Below are 6,879 nucleotides of genomic sequence, written 5' to 3' on the forward strand. Positions count from 1 at the left end.
AAAAAAGCCAGGTTCAACAACGAGCTTCAATTTCCACTTGCTTCGAAGGGAGCGTTGTGTCAATATTCCTCCAGCATTAACAAGGCAGCTTTGGAGAACAAACACCCAAATCTGCTCTGTACACATCTGCAGCAGGCTGAGCACACAGGGGGATGGCAACTGCCTGTGGAGGGGACAGGAGAGCTCTGCAGGGCTGCCCTGCCTTGCCTGGGTGGCTTGGGCTGTGTCCATTCTCTGCCAGCCCAATCTGGCACGAGATGTTTGCAGAATATTGGCTGGTGCACACAATTCCTGAGCTGTCTGCAGAAACCTGGTGTGTGAAGCTGTCAGAAATGCCAGAATGATGAGGCAGATGCTGTCATGGTCCCAAGGCTGGGGAGGGGGCATGGGCCAGGATTTGGGACAGTGAACCATCTCCTGTATCAGCCAGGAAATGCTGCAGCATTTTTGAATGTGGCATTCTCGGATTTGAGGTTGAGGTGAAATTCTGGGATTCCCCTGGTTCTTCTTTTCCTGTTCCCTCTTTTTTCTGGCATGTGCCTTACCACAGCCAAGGCATCCTGTGCCCTCATCCTCCACACGTGCTGCTTCTTCCTTCTGCTCTTGGGCCTGAGCTGCCCTGTGGAGCAGGGCCCAGAGGAAGGGACCTGCTCCATGTGCACCTTTGATTTATTTCTTTGGACTTAGTCCTGTAAATCCCAGTGAAGAAAAGGGCAAGGTCACACTCCTGCCAGCTCAAATACAAACCCTGCCTTTACATGCTGTTCTCAGCCTGCTGTGCCCTTGCTGGGCCTTGCTCCTGTGCAGCACCACCGTCCTGCAGGCTGGGATGGGTGTTTGGGCTCTGAGGTGGGCCAGGAGGAGCTGGGGTCTCCTGTGAGCCTTTTAGATGGAGAAAGAGGAGCTGGAATCTTCTGTGAACCTTTCGGATGGAGAAAGAGGAGCTGGGATCTCCTGTGGACCTTTTGGATGGAGAAAGAGGAGCTGGGAACTGCTTTGAGCCTTTTAGATGGGCCAGGAGGAGCTGGGATCTCCTGTGAGCCTTTTAGATGGGCCAGGAGGAGCTGGGATCTCCTGTGAGCCTTTTAGATGGAGAAAGGGGAGCTGGGATCTCCTGTGGACCCTTCAGATGGAGAAAGGGGAGCTGGGATCTCCTGTGAACCCTTCAGATGTGTCAGGAGGAGCTGGGAACTGCTGTGAACCTTTTAGATGGAGAAAGGGGAGCTGGGATTTCCTGTGAACCTTTCAGATGGGTCAGGAGGAGCTGGGATCTCCTGTGAACCTTTCAGATGTGTCAGGAGGAGCTGGGATCAGCTTGAGAAATGCCCAGCCACACATGCAGTCAGGTGTGCTGTGCCCTCACAGGGAGGCTGCTGCAGAGAGAAGTGCCAGCAGGGTGTTAATTTGCTGGAACCCTGAGTAAATATTTGCAGCAATTAAACTCTGTAAATTGGTGCTTCTGCTGCCCACACTCACCTGCAGTATTGACCACAGGATCTGTGGCTGTGCCTCAGCTGAGGGAGCTCTGAGGAGCCTGAGCCCTGATTTCCCCCCAGAAGAGAAGACAGATCCACGTTCTCCTCGGTGACTGCAGGATTTGTCACCCTGAGGGGTGGGTGAGGGATTTCTCAGCTGCCTCTGAGGAGCTGGGGAGCAGCAGGCAGCAGATGGTGCTGCAATGCTGCTCTGCAGCAGCTTGGGAAGGGCTGCCTGGGAAATCCTTGGGAATCTCTGCCCAGCCCTGTGTTCCCACACCAGCAGGCTCCTGTTCTTCTCCTGGAGTTTAACCTGACGTCATTTTTGACAGGGATTCAAAATCTGAGAGTGCTGTGCTCTGGGAAGGGATTATTGCATGAGCAGCTCGGTCCTGTGCAGCTCCCCACATTGCAAAAAAATCCCCTCATGCTTCTGACACCTCATTGCCATTGTCAGCCTGTGGAAATGGCCTGGGTGGGTTTCACCCCTGGCTGCCAGAAGTGTGTGGGACCCCACAGCTCTGCTGCTATGTGATATTTTTATTAATGCTGCTTGAAACAAGCGGGGATTTGTTAAATTGGCAGAGCGTGGAAGAATTGTGGTGTGCAGTGCAAGGAGGGTGAGAGAGGCCTGAGAATGGGCCACAGGGGTCACTGAACAATTTCATCCTTTGTTTTCCTGCTGGAAAGGACATGGTGTTCTGATCTCAAACAGCAAAAAAAAAAAAAGGGAGAAAAATCCTGCAGCAGTGAGGAGCTGCTGGGAGATCACCTGGGGAGAGGGAAGTCTGTTCCTAGAGTGACACAGCGAGTGGAAGTTGTGTTTCCTCTGCCCTGCTTGCTCTGTTTCTCTGTAAAACCATGTGCTCTAAGCCCAAGGGCCTCTCCCTTCCCTCAGAAGCCCTGGGATGGGGAACTGTGCAGATGGGAAACTCCTCAGGGTGCCCCTGAGCTGTGGAGGGCAGCCAACGTTCAATCCTTGGAGACAGCACATCCTCTGCTGGGACCCATCTCTCAAAAACCAATTTATTCCCACCTCCTGCATGATGCAGGCTTGACCTGGCCCTGGAATTTGGGCACCACCAGGCACATGTGCTGAGCCCTGACTCATCCTGACCCTTTCCTGCCCGTGCTGCTGCTCTGGAGCCCCTTCCCAGCAGCAGGATGAGTTCACATCTTGCCTCTTGCAGAATCACACCCAGAGCGAATTCCTTCCTCTCCCTCCTTGCAGAGATCCCTGTGTCTGGCTTGTTCCTCTGCTTGTGCCCTCTGAGCCACCCAGGGCTGCTGCCTCTCGTGCCCAAGGTGTTTGCTGGGTCCTTCCCAGAGCATCCCTGCCACTTGTGCCCCAACCTCAGGGCTGTGCATGGGGCTCCAGGCTGGCACCTGTCATTTGTCATGGCCACCTGAGCTCCCAGCCTGGTGATGGGGACACAGTCCTGCCGTGCTGAGTCCTTGCTTGAAAAATCACCTTTTTTTCACTCGGCTTTATAGGCAAAAGGCAGCCCCAGGTGCAAAACTGTGACTGTGGTCACAAGGGTTTTCAGGATGAAGAAGAGGTGAGAATGTTGACTCTATGATCAGAAGGCTTGATTTATTCTTTTATGATATATGTTACATTACGACTATACTAAAAGGCAATAGAAAGGAAAAAGTTTCTTGAGAAGCTAGCTAAGCTAAGAATAGAAAAAGAATGAATAACAAAGATCTGTGTCTCAGACAGAGCAAGAGCCAGCTCTGCCATGAGTGGTCAAGAAATCCAAACACCCACAGGAGACCAGGTCTACCTGTTGCATTCCACAGCAGCAGATAACCATTGTTTACTTTAGTTACTGAAACTGCAGCTTCTCACAAGGAAAAATCCTAAGAAAGGATTTTTCATTAAAGATGTCTGCAACACAAAACTTGCCTGCGTTTTGTTATTTCTGGTTCTCTGCACTGTCTGGGCTCTTCCCCACCTTCCTGCAAGGCATTTTTGGGGGTGGCAGGGTCAGCTCTTTGGAGGGACACAGGGGAGCCCATCCTGGGGCTGCTCTGAGGCATTTAGCCCAGGTAAAAAGCAGATTTCACACCAGAAAGCATTTTGAATCGGGAGTGATGCCTCTCTGGGAGGAGGAAGAGGCTTTGTCATGCTGAATTACACCCAGCAGGGTGCAGGCATGGAGGCTGCAGGGAAAAAAGTGACTCTGAAAAGGATGGGAAAGGGCTGATGGGTGCCATTACTCCTGGCTTGGTCCTAAAAGCAAAGCAAAGGTTTCACAGCTGGGGAATTCACAGAAGGAAAATTCAGGAGAAAAGCAGGAGAGAGTGTCCAGAGCGACAGCTTTGGCTGGCATTTGGGAGTGAAGGGATGCTGTTGGTGCTGGGATTCACAGATCAGGGGGGATAGGAATAGTTCTCCCTAAAATGTGAGTCAGTCCCACATCCTGTGGTTGAAAAGGAAAGGGATCCAAGCAGAGCCCAGGATTAGTCTTGTCCCTGTTAATTCGAAAGAGAAATTCCAGAGAAAGAGGAAGTTGACAGAAAAAGCCTAAAAATTTCAAATAGTGCTATAAAAATCTTTCAACTCAGCAGTGAGGTGGCCCAGGAAGCTCTGAGGGATTTGGTCAGAGATGAGGATGTGGAGGAAACCAAAAGGAGAGAAAGAAAGAACTAGAAACCTCTGATGATCCCAGAGGAGAATTGATGTCCTGAAGCACTGCAGAGATGGTGGCACATGCCAAGGACAGTGAGCTGGGATGGACACACGCAGGGAATGTGGAGAGTGAAAGGCTGGAACCACAAAATGAATCCAGCCCTGAGGAGCAGCAAAGGGTCAGCTTAGGCAATGGGGGTGCCTGCACCCAGGCTGCCTCAGCTCTGCTCCTTCAGGGCACAGAATGAGGGGTGTTAGAGGTGGGAGTGTCCAAAAAGGATATTCTGGAGGAAATGGGGCAGAAGTGCTGTTATCCTGCTGCTCCAGACTGAAGGGATGAGCTGAGCAGTGTCAGGGGGAGGCAGCTCACACAGAAACCACCTCCAGGCCCGCAGGGGAACGAGTGAAGCTTGTCCTGGGAAGGAGTTTCCTGGTTTGCTGGTGCTTGGACAGCCTTGGAGAACATTGGATTCCACAGCAATGCTCCTTAGAGGGACACCTTGGGCTCTGAAAGGCCTCTGGGGATTGGTCCTTGTGAGCACAGGGCAGCTCTCCTGGGAAGGAATCTCAGCTGCAGGATGGTTGTGGAACGTGCTGGTGGTGATGCCTTGAGAAGGCTGAGCTAGAACAGAGACCAGACAGAGCTAAAGAATAAAGCAGGGGTTTATTAAAAGGATCTCCTCAATGGATCCACCTTGGGCAGCACAAGAGCCCAGCCAGGGCTGCACCCAAGATGAACCAAAATGGTCACAAAATGAACCCAAGATGAACCAAAATGGCCCCAAAATGCACAAGCGCTCCCGGGGTCTCTCACTTTGATCAGTTCTGCTCCATTTGCATTTTGCAGTTCATTGTCCCATTCCAGCTTTAGCCCCTGCAGTCCCACCCTGCCTGTTTTTCTCTCTCCAGCCCATGGTGTTTGTGCTCTTGGGGCTGAGATTTGGGTCATTTGTCCTTGGTCCCCAGCTGGAGCAGGAATTGTTTTGTGTCCCTGCTCTGTGCACAGAGCTCACCATCCCATCATATGAAGCCCAGACCCACACACTAAAGCAGCACAGAATGTGAAAAATAGAAAAGCCAAAACCTGTGGCATCAGTGGGATTGGTGTCCATGGGAGCAGAGCTTGGTTTTTATCTTGGCTCAGAAACCTGCATGAGAACATTGCAACATCCCTGTGCAAACCTGCTTTCCTCTCCGTTGATTTCCAGCCTGTCCTCACACCAGCAGCACCTCCTCCCAACCCCTGGTGCCTTCACATGGACCAGTCCCTCATTTTTCAACCCAAACTGACCCCTCATTAACAGAGGTAATGTAACTCTTTTCATGGTAACATCAGTCCTGTGATGTGTGCCAAGGGCTTTTCCCTGCCCCAGCCATTCCCAGCTCCCAAACTGGAGTTCCTGTTCCTGTCATCTCTGTCCCCACCAGCGGGATCCTGCTCTGCACTGCTGCCTTGGATCCTCCTCCAGCCCTCAAGGTCGTTGGAATCCCTCTGTGTGATGTCCTGGCCTGCTCCAGATTGATGATCCCATCTCATTTTGCCTCATCAGCACATTTCCTCTGCCTTCTCCTGCTTTGTGTGCCAAGGTCATTAATGCAAATGTCAAGCAGGAAATTTTTTGAGGCAGAAACTCAAGGAACTGTGTGGGTAAGCCCCTGTGAGTGTGACACAGCCCCTTTGAGCTGAAGCAATTACCATGCCCCTTTCAGGCAGCTCTTGACCAAATTTACTTTTCACATGCCAGTCACATCTTCTCTGCCTTTGCTCATAATTTACTATCTGGCCTTAATTCAAGTGTCTTCCTGGAGCCCAGATGAGTGGAATCTACTGCATTTCCTTCAGCACAAATACCTCTGAACTTACAAAAGGCTGCTATTAGGTATGGTATTTCAAATATGTCAGGATAATAAGTTCACACAAAAATAGTTTCCATTATATCAATGTGCCTGTAGATGGAGAGTTGGGTGGCACAGAAATTTGGGTCTGCTGTCCCCATGTCCTGTGTCCTGTTTGCTGGGTGGCAAACTGGCTGGTGGTGTCACCAGTGGCGTGGGACAATGGATCTGCAGCTCAATTTTATTATTTTTTTAGCTATTTGCTGATGGATTCAGTAAATGAGAATAATGGTGATGTTTTAACTGTTCCTAAGTGGTGTTTTCCTTCATCAAAGACACAGGAGCTGCTGGGAGGGGACAGAGTCAGGCCAGGTGATCCAAGCTGACCAAAGGATTTTCCATCCCATAGAAAATCCTACCCCAGTGTTGTTCTTCTATTATTTCCAGAGTCCCATATTGTTGTTATTAGATTTCTAAAGTCCATACCTCTCCGGTGTATTCTCATGGCTGCAGCTCTTCACAGACTCCTTCTTCTGCACACTGTTCTCTCTCAGGCCAGGGCTCCTCCAAGGCTCTCCTCGACCGGCTTACCCGCCCTCTTTTATCCCGGTCATCTTCATCAGTTACAGCTGCAGCCCATCAAGGGCAACCGGGACCTCTGGGGCAAAGCCTCTATAGACATATTCAAATACATTTCCTCTACTATACCCCAGCTCTCCTGTGGCACCACAGGTGCTTCCAGAACATTCCCCAAAAAAGAGCCTCCACTGGCAGCCCCAGGTGAGACACAGGTGTCACCTGTGGGGACAAACTGGGTGGCACCAGAGCTGGACCCAGGCTGGGAACAGCAAACCCAGGGGTCCCCCATGGTCCCTTCTCCCACCTTGGTGCAAGGAGGCATCAAAACTGACCCCTCATTAACAGACACGTGGA

Source organism: Agelaius tricolor, unplaced genomic scaffold, assembly GCF_023055355.1.
Source record: "Agelaius tricolor isolate 1412-34295 unplaced genomic scaffold, bAgeTri1.0.p SCAF_25, whole genome shotgun sequence".
Classification (NCBI taxonomy): domain Eukaryota; kingdom Metazoa; phylum Chordata; class Aves; order Passeriformes; family Icteridae; genus Agelaius; species Agelaius tricolor.